This window comes from Monodon monoceros, unplaced genomic scaffold (assembly GCF_005190385.1).
Source record: "Monodon monoceros isolate NGI ecotype Baffin Bay Population unplaced genomic scaffold, NGI_Narwhal_1 Super_Scaffold_22, whole genome shotgun sequence".
Classification (NCBI taxonomy): domain Eukaryota; kingdom Metazoa; phylum Chordata; class Mammalia; order Artiodactyla; family Monodontidae; genus Monodon; species Monodon monoceros.
In genome coordinates this window covers 36,165,912-36,187,475 of record NW_021703779.1, presented here as the reverse complement: position 1 = coordinate 36,187,475, position 21,564 = coordinate 36,165,912, and the positions used below count along the sequence as shown (strand labels likewise).

At 39.4% G+C, this 21,564-nt stretch overlaps 1 pseudogene; it reads left to right on the top strand.

Annotated features, from left to right (window-relative positions):
• Positions 1–17,564: 17,564 nt before the first annotated feature.
• LOC114905778 lies at positions 17,565–18,304 on the top strand (annotated as a pseudogene).
• Positions 18,305–21,564: the final 3,260 nt, after the last annotated feature.

The following is a 21,564-nucleotide window of genomic DNA, read 5'->3' as shown; positions in this document are numbered from 1 at the left end:
AAATGCCCAACAGGTCATGAAAAGGTGCTCAATATCACTAATCATCAGGGAAATGCAGATCAAAACCACAGTGTCATCAGGGAAATGCAGATCAAAACCACAGTGAGCTATCACCTCATACTTGTTAGAGTGACCATAATCAAAAAGATAAGCAGTAACAAGTGTTGGGACTTCCCTGGTGGTGCAGTGGATAAGCCTCTGTGCTCCCAATGCAGGGGGCCCTGGATTGATCCCTGGTCAGGGAACTAGATCCCATGCATGCCGCAACTAAGAGTTCACATGCCACAGCTAAGGAACCTGTGTGCTGCAACAAAGGAGCCCATGAGCCACAACTAAGGAGCCCACATTGCTGCGGCTAAGGAGCCCGCCTGCTGCAACTAAGACCCCATGCAACCAAATAAAAATAAATAAATAAATATTTTTAAAAAAAGAGATAAGTGTTGGCAAGGATGTAGAAAAAAGAGCACTATTACATTGTTTGGGATGTAAATTGGTACAGCCATTTGGAAAACAAAAAATTAAAAATTTTAATTAAAATCAAAAAATTAAAAATAGAATTATCATATGATCTAGCAATCCCATTTCTCGGTATATATCCAAAGGAAATGAAATCAGGATCTGAAATAGTTATTTGCATCTCCATGTTCAGTGCAACATTATTAACAACAGCCAATACATGGAAATAACCTAAATGCCCATTGGCTGATGAATGGGTGAAGAAAATGTGATGCATACACACACACACACACACACAGGAATATTATTCAGCCATAAAAAGGCAGGAAATCCTCCCATTTGTGACAACCTGGATGGACCTTGAGGGCATTATGCTAAGTGAAATAAGTCAAATAAAGACAAATGCTGAATGATCTCACTTATATATGGAATCTAACAAGGCTGAACTCATAGAAACAGAGAGTAGAATGGTGGTTGCCAGGGACTGCTGTGGGGGGGATGGTGATGGTGTTGGAAGAAATGGGATATGTTGGTCAAAGGGTATAAGCTTACAAGTTATAAGATGAATAAGTTCTGGGGATCTAATGTATAGCATGGTGAGTATGTTTAACAACAGTTTATTATATACTTGAAAGTTGCTGTGAGAGTAAATCTTAAACGTTCTCACCACACACCGAGAAAACGTAATTATGTCAGGTAATGGAGGCGTTAACTAACCTTATTGTGGTAATCATTTCACAATATACATGTGTATCAAATAATCACATAGTACACCTTAAAGTTACACAATGTTATATGTCAAGTATATCTCAATAAAGCTGGAGAAAAATAAAACCATGTATAATCTTAAAAAAAAAACACATCAGGAAAGGTCTCCATGTCTTCATGTCTCAAACATGTTCTTAAAGGTCTTAAAAAGTCAGAACAGGTCTTAAATACATCAAGAATTATCTCAAAATTGAAAGTCATCAGGAAGAGTTTTTTGTTTTTGTAATAGAGTTTCTTATTGATATATAATTCACATACAGTAAAATTCACCATTTTGAAGTATATAATTTAGTGGCTTTTAGTGTGTATACAAGGTTGTGCAACCATCACCACTATCTAATTCCAGAATTTTCATCACTCTAAAAACAAACCCTATACCCATTAGCAGTCCCTCACTGTTCCTCCCTACCCGCAGCCGGTGACAATGACAAATCTACTTTCTGTCTCTATGGATTTTCCTATTTTGACATTTCATATAAATGGAATCATATAACATGTGACCTTTTTTTCTGTTTTCTTTCCCTTAGTGTAATATTTTCAAGATCCATCTGTGCTGTAGTATGTATCAGTACTTCATTCCCTTTTATGGCTGAATAATATTCCATTGTATGGATATATCACATTTTATTTATTCATCAGTTGATAGATATTTGGGTTGTTTCTCCTTTTTGGCTATTATGAATAATGATCCTATGAACATTTGAGTACAAGCTTTGTATGAACATCAGTTCTTATTCTGCAGGGAATGTATACCTAGGAGTGGAATTGCTGGGTCATATGGTAAGGAAGAGTTTTAATTGCCTCAGGAAGGGTCATAGACAAGACAAGAAGGGTCTCAATCATATAGAAGAGTTTAAATACATCAGGAAGTGTGGCAAATGTATCATAAATGCTCTCAGAGAGAGAGGAGGTGTCTCAAATACATCAGAAATCATCTCAAACAAGTCAGTAATGGTCTCAACGTAGTCAGGAAGATTTCAAAATATGTCAGTAAGGGCTTCAAACTGAGATAAACATCTTAAATACATCACAAAAGGTCTCAAACCCGAAGGAAAGGTGTCATATAATCAAGAAAGGTATCAAATCTGTTAAGAAGGTTCTCAAAAAGTGAGTAAGGATCTTAAAATTTTATGAGAAAGGTCTCAAGTAGTTAGGAAAGGTAACAATAAGTTAGGGAGGGTCTCAAATATATCAGGAGTCATCTTACCCAGGCAGGAAGAGACTCAAATAGTCAAGAGGAATATCTAACACAGTAGTCAACTCAAACAAGTCAGGAAGGGTCTGACACTGGTAAGGAAGGGTCTCAAATTTGTCAGGCAGAGTGTAAAATATGTCTCTAATGGTCCTAAACAGGCCAGAAAATTAGGAAGAGAATCATACATTAGGAAGTGTCTCAAATCTGTCAGGAAGAGTCTCAAACACGTCAGAAAGGGTCACATTAGAGAGACAATGTCTCAACCATCACAAATCATCTCAAACAAGTAAGGAACACTTTCAAAGTCATTAGGAAGAGTTTCAAATTGGTCAGTAAGTGTCTCAAACTGAGAGCAACAGTCTCCAATAGTTGGGAAAGGTCACAGTATGTCAAGAAGTCTCAAACTTGTCAGGAAGAGTCTCAAATAAATAAATATAGGTCTCAAACATGTCATGAAGAGTCTCAGGAAAGTCATGAAGAGTCTCAGGAAAGTCAGAAAGAGTCTCAAACAGTCAGGAAGAGCCTCAACTTTGTAAGGGTTTCAAACATAGCAGGCACATCTCAAATGGTCAGGAAGAGTCTCATCATATCAAGATGTGTTTCAAACATGACAAGAAGTGTCACAAAGAGAGGAAGGACCTGAAATATATCACAAATCCTCTTAAACCAGACTGGAAGATTCTCCAAGTAGTAAGGAAGTGTTATGAATAAATCAGTAAGAGTCTCAAACAGAAATGGAGTGTCTCTGATACAACCCAGAGAATCAACATATCAGGAAGTGTCTCATATGAATTAGGAAGAATCTCAAATACATCAGGAAGAGTAGCACACATGTCAGGAAGTTTCTCAAACATATTAGGAGTGTCGCAAGCAGAGAGGAAAGGTCTCACATGCATCAGGAATCTTCTCAAACAAGTCAAACAAGTAAATAAAGGTCTCAGACAGAGAGAAAGAGATCTAAATACCTCCAGAAGGGTCTCAGACTTGTCAGGAAAGGTTTCAAGCAAGTAGAAAAAATGTTCCTAATATATCAGGAAGAGTCTCGAAGAAATCATGGATGCTCTAAAACATGTCAGGAAGGGATTTAAATATGTCAGGAAGGTTCTCAAATATGTGAGGAAGAGCCTCACACATGACAGGAAGAGTCTTAAACTTCTCAGGAACAGTCCAGAACAGAGAGGAAAAGTCTCAAATACATAAGGAAACATCTCAGATAAGTGAGGAATGTTCTCAAGGTGGTAAGGATGGACCGTAAATAAGCCAGTAATGTTTACTGTACCGAAGGAAGTGTCTCAAATTCATTTGTGAGTCTTAAGCATGTCAGGAAGATTCTCAAACAAGTTGGGAAGAGTCTCAAGCAAGTTAGAAAAGATTTCATAAATGTCAGGAAGAGTTTCAAAAATGTTATGAAGAATCTCAAATACATCAGGAAGAATCTCAAATAGGGAAGGAACGTTCTCAAATCTGTCAGGAATGATTACAAAAGGACAGGAAGAGTCTCAAATATGTCGTGAATGGTCTCAAACAGTCAGGAAATGTCTCAAAGACAGCAAGAAGATTTTCAGATATATCAGAAAGAATAGCATGTGTGTCAGGAGCAGTCTCCAACATATGAGGAAGAGTCTCAAACAAGTCTGGAAATCTCAGACATCTCAGGAAGCATCTCCAACAAGCCAGGATGTGTCTCAGAGAGGAAGAGTCTCAAATACTTCACATACCTGTTAGGAAGGGAGGGTCCCAAGTACATGAAAAGGAGTCATGCATGTCAGAAAGGGTTTCAGATACATCAGGGGACAGGGGACGTTCACTATCATCAGGAAGAGTCTCAAACATGACAAGATGTGTCTCGAACATGACAGGAAGTGTCAAGAGAGAGGAAGGAGCTGAAATGCATCCTGAATCCTCTCAAACCAGACTGGAAGGATCTCAGAGTAGTCGTGAAGAACATTACATTTGTCAGTGAGTGTCTTGAATACTTCTGGAAGGGTCTTAAACATTTCACTAAGGGATTCTGAGTTGGGAAGCATGTCAACCAAGTCATAAGGAAGAGTCTCACACACATTATGAAGGGTCTTAAACATGGGAGAAAGAGTCTTAAATAAGTACAGAAGGTTCTCAGATCCATTAGGAATGGTCTCAAAGAGACAAGAAGAATCTCAAAGATGTCAAAAACAGTCTCAAATTCAAGGAATGTCTCAAATACATCATGAAGAGGAGTAAATATGTCAAGAGTGGTCTCAAACATGTCAGGAAAGGTCTCAAAGAGTCAGGAAGAGTTGTAAGCAAGTCAGAGAAGGCTTTAAATATTTCAGGATGTGTCAAAAATCAGGAAGGGTCTCATATAAGTCAGGGAGAGTCTCAACCCTGTCGGGAAGGGTCTCAAATTCATTAGGAGGGGCGTCAAATATGTCAGGAAGTGTCTCAAACAAGTCAGGAGGGGTCACAGACAGAGAGGAAATGTCTCAAACACATCAAGAATCATCTTAAGTTAGAAACAGGTTCAAAGTAATCTCACACATGGTGGGAAGTGTCTTCAAGTCAAAATGGGTCTCAAACAGACAGGAAACGTCTCAAATACTCTATGAATAGCTTCATACATGTCAGAAAGGGTCTCAAACAATTCAACAGAGTCATTTGCAGATCAGAAAGCATTTCAGATACATCAGGTAGGGCCTCAAAAATCATCAGGAGGAATATCAGAAACCTTTGGAAGAGTTTCAAACATGTCGGAAAAAAATCACAGGAAGAGTCTCAAATACCAGGAAGTGTCTCAAACACGATGGGAAGTGTTGCAGAGAGAGAGAGAGGAAGCATTTGAAATACGTTGCAAATCCTCTCGAACCTGTCTGGAAGGATCACAAAGCTGTCAAGAAGAGCTTTTGTTAGTAAGGGTCTCAAACAGAGAGAAGACTCTCAAATAAACCTGAAAGGGTCTCAAACATTTCAGAAAGAGACTCAAACAATTCGAGAAGCATCTCAAGCATGTCAGAAAAGGTCTCAAATATACCAGAGTCTCAAACAAGCCATGAAGGCTCCCAAACACGTCTAGAAGAGTCTTACATACATGAGAAATGTTCTCAGATATGGCAAGGAAGGTCTGGAACACATGAGAAGGCGTCTCAAACATGTCAGGAAGGGCTTTAAATATGTCAAGAAGTTTCTAGAACAGAGAGGAAGATTCTCAGATACATGAGGAAGCATCTTAAACAAGTCAGAAACATTCTAAAAGTAGTTAAGAAGAGTTATAGATAAGTCAGTAAGGGTCTCAAACAGAAAGGAAGTGTCCCAGATACAACTGAGAGGGTGAAGAATGTCAAGTATATCAGGAGGAATCTAATCATCAGGTAGAGTAGCAAGCATGTCAGGAAGTGTTGCAAACAGAGGGAAGGAGTCTCAAATAATACATTAGGAATCTACTCAAGTCTGGAAGGTTCTCAAAGTAGTCAAGAAGAACTTGTAAAACAAGTCAGTAAACATCTCAAACTGAGAGAAAGAGAAAGAAACCCAAATACCTCCAGAAGGATCTCAAACATGTCAGGTAAAGTTTCAAATAAGTTGAGAAGGGTCTTAAGCAAGGTGTCTAATATGTCATGGAGAATCTTAAACAAGTCTTGAAGGCTCTCAAGTATGTCAGGAAATCTTAAATACATGAGGGTAGGTTCTCGAATATAGCAAGAAGTGTCTCAAATACTCCAGGAAGACTCTCAAACTTGTCAGGAAGTAGCCAGAACAGAGAAAAAGTGTCTCAGATACATCAGGAAGCATCTCAGATAAGTCAGGAAGGTTCTCAAAATGGCAAGGACAAACTAGAAATAAGTCAGTAAGGTGTTTCAAAGAGCAGGAAGTGTCTCAAATACATCTCACATGTTTTGAACATGTCAGGAAAGGTCTCAACCAAGTTGAGAAGGGACTGAAGAACATCAGAAGAAGTCTCATATACATCTGGAAGAGTCTCAAAAAATTCATGAAGTCTTCTCAAACATGTCAGAAAGAGTGTTAAATAGGTAGGAAGCTTCTTAAATCCATCAGGAATACTCTCAAAGAGACAGAAGACTCAAATATGCCAGGTACACTCTCTGTCAGGAAATATCTCAAATAAATTGGGAAGATTCACAAATATGTCTACAAGAGTAGTAGATATGGCAGGAACAATCTCAGACATGTTAGGAAGAGTCTCAAACAGGAAGACTTTCAAGCAAGTTAGAAAGGGCTTCAAATACATTAGAAAAATTCTCAAAAAATCAGGAAGCATCTCAAACAAGTCAGGAAGTGTCTCAAATTCATCCGACAGTTTGCAATATGTCTTGAAGGGTCTCAAACAGTTGGGAAGAATCTCAAATATGTTAGTAGGTGCACCTGTGTTGAATGATGCACACCCCCCCCCCCATTCATGTACACCTGGAACCTCAGGATGTGACCTTATTTGGAAATAGAGTCTTTGCAGATGTAATTAGTTAAGACGAGGCCATACTGGATTAGGATGGGCCCTAAATTCAATAATTGCTGTCCTTATAGGAAGGCCATGTGAAGACACATAGGGAAGTGAATGCCATATGAAGGCAGAGGCAGAGATTGGAGTGATATGTCCACAAGCCAAGGAATGCCAAGAAGTACCAACAACCACCAGAAACTAGGAGAGAGGCATGGGACAGATTCTCCCTCAGAACCTCCAGAAGGAATCAATCCTGCTGATACCTTGATTTCAGACCTCTGGCCTGAACCGTGAGGGAATTACTTTCTGTTATTTTAAGACACCCAGTTTGTGGGGGGGGTTTTGCCTTTTTTTTTACAGCGGCCCTAGGAAACTAAATACAGTAGAGATATCAAATACATCAGGACGAGTCTCAAGGTTGTTAGGATGTGTCTCAGACAAGACAGGAAGTGTTGCCAAGAAAGAGGAAAAGTCTGAAACACATCAGTTCTCTCAAATTGGACCACAAGTATTCAAAGTAGTGAGGAAGAGCTTTAATCTTGTCAGAAAGGGTCTCAGACAAAAAGGAAGGGTCTTAAGCACATCCAGAAGGGCTCAAAGATTTCAATAAGGGTCTCGATAGGAGAAGGGTCTCAAGCATGTCAGAGAAGTTCTCAAACATGTCATGAAGAATCTTAAGCAAGTCATGGTGACTCTCAAACTTTTCAGGAGGAGTCTTAAATACACAAGGAAGGTTCTTTTTTTATTTATAAATTTATTTATTTTTGGCTGTGTTGGATCTTCGCTGTGGTGAGCGGGGGCTACTCTTCGTTGTGTGTGGGCTTCTTATTGTAGTGGCTTCTCGTTGTGAAGCATGGGCTCTAGGCATGTGGGCTTCAGTAGTTGTGGCATGCAGGCTCAGTAGTTGTGGCACATGGGTTTAGTTGCTCCATGGCATGTGGGATCTTCCCGGACCAGGGCTCGAACCCATGTCCCCTGCATTGGCAGGTGGATTCTTAACCACTACGTCACCAGGGAAGCCCAAGGAAGGTTCCTAAATACAGCATGAAGGGTCTCAAACACGTATGGAGGAGTCTTAAACTTGTCAGGAAGTATTTGAAGCAGAGAGGAAGAGTCTGAAGTACATGACAGAATATCTCAAACCAGTCAAGAAGTTTCTCAATGTAGTTAAGGAGAGTTGTTAATAATCCAGTAAAGGTTGCAAACAGAAGAGAAGTGTGTCAGATACAAGCAAGTGTCACCGTGTTAAGAATGGTCTCAAAAGTCAAGAAGGGCCTCAGATATATCAGGAAGAATCCCAGCTACATCAGGAGGAGTAAGAAACATATTAAGAAGGGACTCAAGCATGTCAGGAAGTGTCACAAACAGAAAAAAAGTCTCAAATACATCAGGAATCTTCTCAAACAATTCTGGAAACATCTCAAAGTCATCGGGAAGAGGTTTAAAGACATCAGTGAGGGTTTTCACAGAGATAAAGGGTCTCAAAAACAACAATAAGTGTCTCAAACATGTCTGTACATTTCTCAAGCAAGTAATGAAGTGCCTCAGACATTTCAGCAAGAGTTTTAAGTAGGTCAGAAAGGTTCTTAAGTGTGTCAGGACTGGTCTCAAACAGAGAGAAGAGTCTCAAATACACCAGGAAGCTCTGACACAACTCAGTAAGGGTCTTGAATATATTAGGAAGTATCTTACCCTGAGAAGAAGAATCTCATATACAAGGAGAATCTCTAACACCTCAGGAAGAGTCTCCAGCAGGTGGGGAGGGGTCTCAAACATGACAGGTAACATCTTAAGCTAGTCACAAAGGATCACACTGTCTGGAAAAGTCTTAAATATGTAAGGAATTTTCTCAGGAAACATCTCAAATATATCAGAAGGGTCTCAATCTGTCAGAAATGCTGTCGAACAAATCAAGAGAGGTCTCATCCGGTCAAGAAGGCTCATGTAGTAAGGTAGAGTCTCAAACTTGTGAGAGAGTGTCTTTTTTAAAATAACACTTTAAATTTTATTTATTTATTTTTGGCTGTGGCGGGTCTCAGTTGTGGCACATGGGCTCTTCGTTGCAGTGCGTAGGCTTCTCTCTAGTTGTGGCACGTGGGCTCCAGAGTGTGTGGGCTCAAGAGCACATGGGCTCAGTAGTTGCGGCGTGCAGGCTTAGTTGCCCCGTGGCATGTGGGATCTTAATTCCTGGACCAGGGATCGAACCCATGTCCCCTGCATTGGAAGGTGGATCCTTAACCACTGGACCAACAGGGAAGTCGCCAGGAGTGTCTTAAACAGACAAGAAGAGTCTATCTGAAGGTAGTTAGGAAGAGTTTTACATTTACCAGGAAGGGTCTCAGAGACAGGAAGAATCTCAAATACTTCAGGAATGGTCTCAAACGATTAAGAAAGGATTTAAAAATGGTCAGGAAGGGGAATTCCCTGGCAGTCCAGTGGTTAGGACTCGGTGGTTTCATTGCCGGGGCCCGGGTCCAATACCTGGCTGGGGAACTAAGATCCCACAAGCCACGAAGCGTGGCCAAAAAAAAAAAAAAAAGACAAAAAAACTTGTCAGGAAGGGTCTCAAATGAGTCAGGATGAATTTCAAGTATCTCAGGAAGGGTTTAAAATACATCAAGAAGTTTCTCAGTACTTTGAGAAGAGTCTCAAATATGTTAGGAAGGATTTTATTTTTTTCATTATTGTTTTTTTTGGCCATGCCACACAGCTTGTGGGATCTTAGTTCCCTGACCAGGGATCAAACCCTGGCCCCTGGCAATGGAAGCTCGGAGTCCTAGTCACTGGACCACCAGGGAATCCCCAGGAAGGATTGTAAATAAGGCTGGAAATGCCTCCAATATCTCAGCAAGGGTCTCCACCATACAAGAATGGTTCAAATACATCACTAAAGAGCTCAAACACTCAGGAAGATTTTAAAGCATGTTTCAAAGCCATTAGGAAGGGTCTCAAATACATCAGTCTCAAACAAGTCTTGACAGTGTTAAATAGACAGCATCTCAAACTGAGAGGGAGTCTCAAATGTATCAGGAAAAGTCTCACACAGGTTAGTAATAGTCTTAAATATGTCAGGAAAATTCTCATATACCTCAGCAAGGATCGCAACTAGTCAGGAAGGGTCTCAAACATGTCTGGAAGGCTTTCCAAGGGTCAGAAAGGCTGTGAGACAAGCGAAGAAGGGTGCCAAAGTCATCAGAAAGAGTCTCCAACAGTCCAAAAGGGTCACAGAAATGTCAAGCAGGGCCTCATACTTGTAAGGGTGTTTCTCAAACAGGCAGGCAGGGTCTCAAATATGTTGGAAAGTTGTTTCCCCAAAAGTCAGTATCTGATTGTAATCAGGAAGAGTTTTAAGTACATTAGTAAGGATCTCAGAACCAGGAAGAGTCTCAGGTACTTCGGGAATGGTCTCAAACAGCTCAGCAAGAGTTTCAAACAAGTCAGAAAGGTTTTCAAATATATCAGGAAGAGTCTCAGAAAAATGGGGAAGGGTCTTAAACTGGTCAGAAATGGTCTCAGATTCCTCAGGTAGAGTTTAAAATACATACAAAATGGTCTCCAATAGACAGTCTCAAAAATGTCAAAAAGAATTTCAAACAAGTTAGGATGAGTCTCAGATATGTCGGGAAGGGTTTCAAATAAATCAAGGAGTCTTTCAAGACATGAGGAAAAGTCTCAAGTAGGTTAGGAAGTGTCTCACATATGTCATAAAAGGTCTCAACCACGCAGGAATTGTTCACATACATCAGCAAGGATCTCAAGCATGACAGGAAGTGGCTCAAACAGTCAAGAAGAGTTTCAAACATGTTAGGAAGGGGCTCAAATATGTCAGGAAGTAGCTCAAAACAAGTCAGGAACAGTCTTAAAGTAGTCAGGAAGGGTCTCAAACACACCAGGAGAAGTTGGAAACATTTCAGGAATAGTCCTAAATACATCTGGAAGCGTCTCAAAAGGCAGAGTCTCAAATAGAAAAGTTCTCAAACCTCTTAGGAAGCATCTCATTAAGTCAGATAGGGTCTCAAACATGTCAGAAATGGTCTCAAATAAGTCAAGAAGGGTCTCAAATATGTCAGGAAGGATCTCATACTCAGTAGGCATTGACAGTAAGTCATGAAGAGTCTCAAATAGACAAGAAGAATCTAATACACATCAGAAAGAAACTAAAACAACTTAGGAATGGTGCCACATAGTCATAAAGACTGTCAAAACAAGTCAGGAAGGGTCTCAAATACTTTAGGTACAATCTCAAACAAGTTATCTCTGACACCTCAAAAAGTGTCTCAAAAATGTCAAGAAGAGATTCAAACAGTCAGAAACGGTTTCAAGCAAGCCAGGAAGGGGTCAGATATATGCAAGGGTCTCAAATGTGTCATGAATGTTCTCAAACAAGCCAGGAAGAGTCTCAAACATGGCAGGAAGATCTCAGGAAGCGTTTTCATTACCTCAGGAAGGGTCTCAGTCAGGAAGAGTCTCAATAAGTCAAGAAGTGCCTCAGGGTTTCCCTGGTGGCGCAGTGGTTGAGAGTCCGCCTGCCGATGCAGGGGACATGGGTTCGTGCCCCGGTCTGGGAAGATCCCACATGCCGCGGAGTGGCTGGGCCCGTGAGCCATGGCCGCTGAGCCCGTGCGTCCGGAGCCTGTGCTCTGCAACGGGAGAGGCCACAGCAGTGACAGGCCCGCATACCACAAAAAAAAAAAGTGTCTCAAATATTTTTGGAAAGGCCACAAACAGAAAGAGAGAGTTTCAAATAATCAACCTAGTTCTCTAAAACGTCAGGAAGTCTCCAACAAGCAGCGAAGGATCTGAAACATGTCTGGAAGAGGATGAAATACATGAGGAATTTTCTCAAATCAGTCAGGGGCTCAGACATCTTAGGAAGAGTCTCAAGCATGTCAAGAAGTTTCTCACATAGTGTCAAAGGCTGTCAAACAAGTCATGAAGGGTCACAAACACGTCAGTAGGGTCTGAAATATGTCAGATGGGGTCTCCAACACGGCAGGTATCATCTCAAACAAGTTAGGAAGCATCTAAAATTGTCCAGAAGAGTTTTAAATATGTGAATCTAAAACAGAGAGGAAGAATCTCAACACATCAGGAATGGTCTTAAACACACCAGGAAAGTTCTCGAACAAGTCTGGAAGAGTCTCAAATCAGCATGGGTCTCCAAGTTGTCAAAGTTTTAGATATATTGGGAAGGATCTCAGACAGACAGGAAGAGTCTTAAATATGTTGGGGATTGTCTCAAATGTTATCAGGAAGCATGTCAAAGTCCTCAGGACTAGTCTCAAATACATCAGGATGGGTCTCAAGTCCATCAGGAGGCATCCCAATCAAATCAGGAACGATCTCAAATATGTCAGAAAGCTCTGACATGAAAAGATAGGTCTGAAACAAGTTAGGGATGGTCTCAAACATGTCGGGAAGAGTCTTGAACAAGTTAGGAAGGGTCCCATACAAGTTAGGAAGGGTATCTAATTCATCAGACAGAGTCTGAAACAAGTCAGGAAGGGCTTAAATAAGTCAGAAAGAGTCTTAAAAAGTCAGAAATCTTCTCAAATATGTCAGCAAGGGTCTTAGCTTAGACAAGGACAGTTCATTTCTAAGGAAATGATTTCACCCACTTGTGTATCATCACGATGATTCTGAGCCTCTAGCTGTATGCTCTGATGTGCTCAGAACTTCAGATAGGGCCAGAAACATGTGGCCATTCCATCCTCTCCATCCCCTCCCTCCCATATTTGCTTTATGGCCAATTGATACAATGCCAGACTCTTCTGACATAACTTCCAGGTCATGGTCAAAGAGCCAGTATTTATTTCCTTCTCCATACATTTATATCACAGCTGTCAGCTGGGATCTTTTCAACAGCAAAATGACTCCAAGCTTAGAAGCACCTAAGGGTTTTTTTTTTTTAAGGCCTTTTGGTTTGTTTGTTTGGTCATTTGTTTTTTGATAAGCTATGCTAAAATTAATAGCAGTTAACAATTCTGCACAAAGAAATTTAGTGAGCAAAACTGCCATCATTATTTTGCTTTATAGAAAGCCAGGAAGGGGTCTTGTATAGAAATTAAACGGTGGCATGCTTGTGATTAGCAGTTTACATCCTCTTCCAGTGGAAAATAAACACAGTGTTCAGCATGGCTGGATTCCCCGCTTCCTTGTTTATAGAGGTGACTGGGTGTCTTTATCAATCATTTGTTTACTGTAGGCGTTCCAATTAGAAGCAAAGCTCTTTAGGTAAAATTCACATTGCCCAAGCTTGCCCCTAACTTTGCATTTATTAGCTCTAGGAAATATTTCTTACCCAAACTTTGTGTTTGTATAATGTGCAGTAAATGAAAACAAACAATCACCTCTCCTGGACAGTGTTTTAGCTAATATCAGAGAATACACGAGAGTCAGCAATTGTTGGTCAAAGGATAAGAGAAGAAATATGTGGAAAGCTCTTATGCCTTGGAACTAAAGAATTAAGGAAAGAATACCTTGGAAGGGAATGCTAATATTTCCTCAAGTCTCCAGAATTATTGCCTGGGAGAACAGTATTGAATTACAATTTGTCAAATTAATAACCATAAAAATTAAAAATAGATGACCTAATTTGGTCTCATAAATTATTTTTGAGAACCACTGACTCATGCCAAGGTGTTTCTGCAGTGAAGACTTGGTCCTGCCCTGGTTTCTCCTCTCAGGGGTGAGGGGCTAGCGGCTGCCTAGCCCCTCTGATTCCCCAGGCCCTGGCTTAGTCTGCAGAGAAGCAAGAAAAGTATCAGCCAGTGTGGTCCAGTTACCTTCTAGAGACATATATGAGTACTTTTTTTGGTGTGATTCTTGGAATCTATATTTTTATCTATGGACCAAGTACTGAGGAAACAGGAACACTTGGTGGTGGATTAAAGAGGGCTACAAATTCTTTGCCCCTGTCCGCATTAAGAGGTAGAGTTTATTTCCCCTACCGTTGTGTCTGAACAGGGCTTGCCACTCGTTAACCAACAGAATGTGGCAGAAGTGACCCTGTGCCAGTTGCACGCCCTGAGAACTGGCAGCTTCCTCTTCGCTCTTGGGCACTTCCTCCACCATCAAGTGAGAAGCCCGAGTGACATGGAGAGGCCATGCGTAGATGCTGTGGACAACAGCCCTAGCTGAGCTCTCAGCCAACGGTTGACATCAACTGCCGGCCATCTGTGTGAGTCGTCTTGGTTGTTCCAGCCCGGTTCAACCACCAGATGACTGTAGTCCCAGCTGACAGCAGCCAGAGTAGAAGAAGCTCCCAGCTGATCCAAGTGAACCCACAATAGATAACTGAAACAATTAAGCAATAGCTGCCCCTAATATCTATGGAGCACGGCCAGCCACTGTGCCAAGTGCTTTGTATTCTCTATCTTATTTAATCCCCCCAAGCAACCCCAGGTGAGAGCTATTATTATGATGCCTGCTTGACCAGTGAAGAAATTGAGCTTTGAGCTTCAGAAATGTTAAGTATCTGACAAAGTTAGTGAATACTGGTGCTAGAACTCAAACTCAGGCTTGCAATAAACCATAATGGAAAAGAATACGAAAATGAATATGTATACACACACACACACCCCGAATCACTTTGCTGTGTACCAGAAACACAACACAACATTGTAAATCAACTATACTTCAATTAAAAAAAATAAAATAAACCACAGACCCAATTTCAAAGCATGCCTCTCTGCCGTCCAAATGATCTGCTTTAGTCAGATTAGGCAAAAAGGAATTCCCATAAACTTTACTAGGCAAAAAACATACGGATTTATATGGAAAAAACATACTCAAGCCTCAACTCAATGCTCCAAAGAACACTTAAAAAACCCTTTTTACTCTGGAACATTTCCAAACATATATACTAGTAGGACAGTGTATGAACCACCATGTACCCATCACGTGGTTTCAACAGTTACGAACAGATGACCAATCTTGTTTCATCTACATTCCCAACTACGTTTTTCACCCCACCATGAGATTATCTTAAAGCAAGTCCCAGACATTATGTCTTCTCATCTGTAAATATTTAAGTATGTATCTCTAAAAGATAAAAACTTTTTCCCCCAAGCATAACCCTTATCACAGCTAAAAAATATTGACAGTTTAAAAATATCATTTATATCCAGTCAGTGTTCAAAATCTTCCACATTATCTCATAGTTATTTGTTTTAATAGTTGGTTTCTTCAAACGAGGAACCAGACAGGGTCCCTCATTGCATGTGGTTAATGTATCTCAGGTCTTTTTGATAGGTTACTCCTTCCTCTTATATTCTTGCTATTTGTTTGCAGAAAAAAATGGACACATCTGCTCTGGCAAATTTCCCACAGTCAGTATTTGGCTGATTGTATCCATGTCTCCAGTGTCATTTAATATGTTCCTTTAAACCCTGTGTTTCCTATAAAGTGGCAGTTAGGTTTACAGGCTTGATCAAATTCAGGTTTGATTTTACTGGCAAGAATACTTCATAGTATCCAGTCTTATATTTAGGTCTTTAATCCATTTTGAGTTTATTTTTTTGTATGGTGTTAGAGAATGTTCTAATAAATGAACTTATATACAAAACAGAAATAGACCCACAGACATAGGAAACAAACTTATGGTTACCAAAGGGGAAAGGGTGAGGGAGGGATAAATTAGGAGTTTGGGATTAGCATATGCATACTACTATATATAAAATAGATGATCAACAAGGGCCTACTGTATAGCACAGGGAACTACACTCAATGTTTTGTAATAACCTATAAGGAAAACAAATCTGGAAAAAAAAATATGTGAATCACTTTGCTGTACACCTGAAACACACAACATTGTAAATCAACTATATTTCAATTAAAAAATATATTTTGTAAGTAGTACTGTGTATTTCCTTTTGCACCATATCAGGAGGCCTGTAACGTCTGGCTGTCCCATTTTTAGTGATGCTAAGATTAATCACCGGATTCTGGTGCTGTTAGTCCCTCTTTTAAAGTTTCCATCAGCCTTTCACCTGATGGAAAACATTGCCTTGATCCATTATTTCATTAGGGCTTACCAATTTGTGAGCTTCTAATTGTCATTTCTTCTGCCTTTAGTAGTGGGAATTTTTCTGTAATAAAGAACTTTCTTTTATCAACTGTTTGGATACCCTGAAGTACAGTTCATATAAGAGAGGCAGAATAAGTGCTTGATTCCTTACCTTTATTCACCAGTATTGTCTAAAGATGACCAAAGAGCTTTTTAGAAAAATCATTACGAGCCTATGGATTTTTAGCATATGTCATGTATTTCAATTCATTACATTCATTTTTTAATTCCTCACTTTTAACCATTTCACTGAGATTCGAATTCACATACCATACAATTCACCCATTTAAAATGCACAATTCAATGGTTTTTAGTGTATTCACAGAGTTGTGCAATCATTACCATAATATAATTTTAGAACATTTTCATTCTGCCAAAGAGAAACCCTACACCCGTTAGCAGTTGCTCCCCAGCCTGCCTAAGGCTCCAACAACCCTACGCAACCACTGATCTACTTTCTGTTTCTATTGATTTGCCTATTCTCGACATTTCCTTTAAATGGAATTGCACCACATGTAGCCTTTGGCTTCTTTCCCTGAGTATAATGTTTTCAAGGTTAATCCATGCTGTAGCATGTGTCGGTACATTTTAGCACCAAAATATATTCCATTGTATGGATGAACCATATTTGTTTACTCACCATCGGTTGATGGACCTTTGGGTTTGTAGAGGGTTGAATGGTGGCCTCCAAAAAGATATGGCCATCTCTTAACCCCTGAAACCTGTGAACATGACCTTATTTGGAAAAAGCTTCTTTGCAGATGTAATTAAGTTAGGGATCTCAAGATGAGATCATCCCAGTGTGCCCTAAATCCAGTGACAAATATCCTTATAAGAGACACATAGAGGAGAGAGAGAGAGAGAGAAGGAGGAGACATGTAAAGATCAAGGCAGAGATTGGATTGATGGGGTCACAGTAAGCCAAGGAACCACTGGAGACACCAAAAGCTGAAAGAGGCAAGGAAGGATTCTGCCCTAGAAACTTCAGAGGGAGCACAGCCCTACCAGCACTTTGATTTCAGACTTCTGGCTTCCAGAACTGTGAGAGAATAAATTTCTGTTGTTTTTAGCCGCCCTGCAGCCTTAGGAAACAAATACAAGGTTATTTTCACTTTTTGGCTATTATGAATAATGTTGCAATGAACATTCACGTACAAGTTTTTGTGCAGACGTATGTTTTCATTTCTCTTGGGTATATACCTAGGAGTGGAATTGCTGGATCATATGGTAACTGTATGTTTAACATTTTGAGCAACTACCAAATTGTTTTCCAAAGCAGCTGCACCATTTTACATTCCCACCAACAACGTATAAGGGTCTCAATTTCTCCACATCGTCACCAACACTTATTATCATGTGTATTTTTGATTATAGCTAGCCTGTTGGGTGGAAAGTGGTATCTCATTGTGGTTTTGATTTGCATTTTTCTAATGACTAATGATATTGAGCATCTTTTCACGTTCTTCCCCCACCCCAGTTTTGAGGTATCTTTTCACATTTTTATTGGCGTGTACATCTTCTTTTGAGAAATGTCTACTCAGATCCTCTAGAGTTTGGACATTTCTGGCCACCACTGGCTTCAATATGGCTGCCTCCAGGGAAAGGCGAGGCTAATGTGAAAGTGCAGACCCTAACTCCCTCCTTGCATGGATAGTAGCGCAGCGTTCAAGAGATGGAAGGTGCAAGTGTCTGAGCAAAGTGGGCCTCAGCTGGAAAGGCAGTGTGGACGAGGACGTGGTAGAGCTTGTGCAGCCCTTGACTGGGCGAGAACAGTTTTTCACCGCCAGTTCCTGCGCTGGCTGCATCATCCTCCTAGACGGGGGTATAAATGGTTTTGAGGTTCAGAAACAAAACCGTTGCTGGCTACTGGTTACACACAAACTGTACGTGAAAGATGATGTGATTGTAGCCCTAAAGAAAGCGAATGGTGGTGCCATTTTGAAATTTGAACCACTTGTTCTTCATGTGCAGTGTGAACAGTTGCAGGATGCACAGATTCTGGTAAAATTTTGTGATTATACTTGAATTTATAGCATTCAGTGGCAATAGATTCTGCTTTCAGGAACTCTGGCATAATAGTGGGAAAGAGAGGAAAGACTGTGTTGGCTGTCCAGAGCACACATGGCTTAGAAGTTCCATTAAGCCATAAAGGAAAACTGATGGTGACAGAGGAATATATTGACTTCCTGTTAAAGATAAGCAAATCAAAAAATGGAGGAAAGCAAGAAGAGAATTGAAAGGTTTTCTGCCTATAACATGCTTTGTAAAAAGAAACTATTTCTACTACCTCACATCCCAAAGAGAAAGTCAAAGAGAAAAATAACTCATCATATACTCATAAGAAAAAAAGAAACCCAGAAAAAGCACATGGCAAATGTATTACTGAAGAAAGTGATAAATAACTTGAAAATGATGATCACGATGATCCAGGAATCAGGGTGTAACTGTCTTCCCTGAAGACTGCTGAGATTTGGTTCCAAAGTGTCTTGGTAGAATAATGTTTCTAATAGATTTTATAAAGTTGCTCTATATAAGAGTATTTTAGTCTGTTGAGTGTATCAGCCTGTCAGTAAAGCAAGATTTAATTTTTTTCTATATTTTAGAGAAACCCTTAGCTTTAAAAAATACCTGTGTATAATATTTGCTCTTAAATACCATCTTTTTTAGTCACATAGTCATTGACAAAATAAAATTATGATTTTTAATGCCAAAAAAAAGATCCTCTGCTCATTTTTAGGTTGGGTTGTCTTTTTATTATTGAGTTTTAAGAGTTTTTTTTTAAAAAAAACATATTCTGGGGCTTCCCTAGTGGCGCAGTGGTTGGGAATCCGCCTGCCGATGCGGGGGATGCGGGTTCGTGACCCGGTCCGGGGGGATCCCGCGTGCCGCGGAGTGGCTGGGCCTGTGAGCCGTGGCCGCTGGGCTTGCGCGTCCGGAGCCTGTGCTCCGCGACGGGAGAGGCCGCAGTGGTGAGGGGCCCGCGTGCCGCAAAAAAACCCCCCAAAAAACCCCCCCAAAAAACCAAAAAAACATATTCTGGATATAAGTCCCTTCTTAAGGATATATTTGCAAAATTTCCTTCTGGCCTTTGTCTTCTCACTTTCTTGAAGTATTGTTTGCAGCACAAAAGATTTTAGTTTTGGTATAGTTTAATTTCTCTCTTCTGTTGTTGTTGCTTGTGCTTTTGGTTTTGTATCTAAGAATCCATTGCCTAACCCTAGGTCATGAATATTTACTCCTATATTTTCTTCTAAGAGTTTTATAGATTAAACTCTTACATTTAGGTCTTTAATCCATTTTGAATTAATTTTTTGTGTATGTCGTGAGGTAAGTGTCCAACTTCATCCTTTTGCAAGTGGATATCTAGATGTCCCAGCACCACTTCTTTTTTAAAAAATTTAAAAACATTTTATTGAAGTATAGTTGATTTACAATATTTCAGGTGCACAGCAAAGTGATTCAGATATACATATTCTTTTTCAGATTCTTTTCCATTATAGGTTATTATAAGATATTGAATGTAGTTCCCTGTGCTATACAGTAGGACCTTGTTGTTTATCTATTTTATATATCTGTAAATCCCAAATTCAAAAGTTATCCCTCCCCCCTTTCCTCGTTGGTAACCATAAGTTTGTTTTCTATGTCTGTGAGTCTATTTCTCTTTTGTAAATAAGTTCGTTAGTATCATTTTTTAACATTCCACATATAAGTGATTTCATATGGTGTTTGTCTTTGACTTACTTCACTTAGTATGATAACCTCTAGGTCCATCCATGTTGCTGCAAATGGCATTATTTCATTCTTTTTTGTAGCTGAGTGATATTCCACTGTATATATGTATCACATCTTCTTTATCCATTCTTCTGTCAATGGACATTTAGGTTGCTTCCATGTCTTTGCTATTGTAAATAGTACTGCTATGAACACGGGGGCCAGCACCATTTCTTGAAAAGACTCTTCATTTCCCATTAAATAGTCTTGGCACGCTTGTTGAAAATTGTTTGACTGTAAGTGAGTGGGTTTATTTCTGGATTCTCAGTTCTATTGCATTGATCTATATGTCTGTCTTTATTCCAGTGTCACACTGTCTTGATTATAACAGTTTTGTAGTAAGTTTTGAAATCAGGAAATGTGAGTCTTCCAACTTTGTTCTTTTTCAAGGTTTTGGCTATTGTGGGTCTCTTGCATTTCCATATGAATTTTAGGATTAGCTTGTCAATTACTGCAAAAAAGCAAGCTGGGATTTTGATAGGTATTGCACTGGTTCTGTAGATCACTTTGGGAAGTATTACTACCTTACCCATAAACATGTGATAAGTTTTCATTTATTTAAATCTTTAATCTTTCAACAATGTTTTGTAATTTTCAGTGTATAAGTTTTACACTTCTTTTGTTAAATTTATTCCTAAGTATTATTTGATGCTGTCATAAATGGAATTGTTTATTTTCAGAGTGTTTATTGCTAGTGTATAGACGTACAGTTGGTTTTTGTTTATTGATCTTGTATCCTGCAATCTTGCTGAACTATTAGTTCTAATAGTTTTTTAGGGGATTTCTGAGGATTTTCTATTTACGAGATCATGTCATGTGCAAATAGAGATATTTTTACTTTTTCCTTTCCCATCTAGATGGCTCTTACTTCTTTTTCTTGCCAAATTGTCCTGGATAGAACCTCCAGTGCCGTGTTGAATGGAAGTGTTAGGAGCAGACCTTCTTATCTTATTCCTGACTTTAGGATCATTGTTCTTTTTAATGTTCAAATTGTTCCATCTTTAGCAAGTAGAACCCCTTAAAATTGATTACTGTGCCCTTTTGACATCAATAATATTTGATAGCTTCCATGTTTTGTGTTTTAATAGCTTATCTTGTATATATCCTGGTCCAGGGAGTCCTAGTTATTTTTACTGGGTAAAGTATATATATCATACACACTAATAGTTTCAAAAAAGCAATAGTAGAATCATCACTAAAAGTTTAAGATTTTCTAAAATTTCTTTTGTCTATAGGATATATCCCACAAGAGATGTACAGTCAACACTATATATTTTAAATTATTTGACATAATAAAAAAAATTTAATTGAGGTATAATTGGCATGTAACATTATATATGTTTCAGATGTACAGATTTGATATTTGTATGTATTGTGAAATGACCATCACAATAAGTCTCGTTAACATCTGTCGCCATACATAGTTACAAACATTTTTTTTCTTGTGATGAGGACTTTTAAGATCTGCTCTCTTGGCAACTTTCAAATGTGCTATACAGTATTATTAACCGTAGTCACCATGTTTTGCGTTACATCCCCATGATTTAATTATTTTATAGCTGGAAGTTTGTATCTTTTGACACCCTTCACTCACTTCTCTCACCCCTAGCCTCCATCCCCCACCTCTGGCAATCACCAATCTCTTATCTGGATTTATGAGCTTGGTTTGTTGTTGTGTTGTTTCTAAATTCCACATGTAAGTGAGATCATACGGTGTTTGGCTTTCTCTATCTGATTTATTTCACTTAGTATAATGCCCTCTAGGTCCATCCATATTGTTGCAAATAGCAGGATTTCATTCTCTTTTTATGGCTAAATAGTATTCCATTGTGTGTGTGTGTGTGTGTGTGTGTGTGTGTGTGTGTGTGTGTGTGT